We start from the raw sequence: 348 nt of genomic DNA on the forward strand, positions 1-348 counted from the left end.
GCTACACCACAAACCCTTTCATTCTAGCGATAAAATAAGACTACGTTTTAAGCAAAACAGGAATCCTTAAATGTAGCTGTTGATAATCTCAGGGCAATGCCTTGTCGAGGAGGCAGAGGAGCCACAGCAATAACCGATAAAACTTGAGAAAAAATAACAGACAGAAACGGGGAAGCCGGGAGATAAGTTCGAGTAATGGGCGAAGTCGCAGAGGTGACTGATAAATAAGTTATGGTGGAGATTCAACTTTGATAAACAAAGTGTCGAAGGGTCTGTGCTATATGTCGTTTGGATGTTCCTCGATTTGAGGTATTTGGTTTTATGAGGCTTCTTCGTATTTCAACATCA

This window comes from Penaeus monodon, chromosome 32 (assembly GCF_015228065.2).
Source record: "Penaeus monodon isolate SGIC_2016 chromosome 32, NSTDA_Pmon_1, whole genome shotgun sequence".
Classification (NCBI taxonomy): domain Eukaryota; kingdom Metazoa; phylum Arthropoda; class Malacostraca; order Decapoda; family Penaeidae; genus Penaeus; species Penaeus monodon.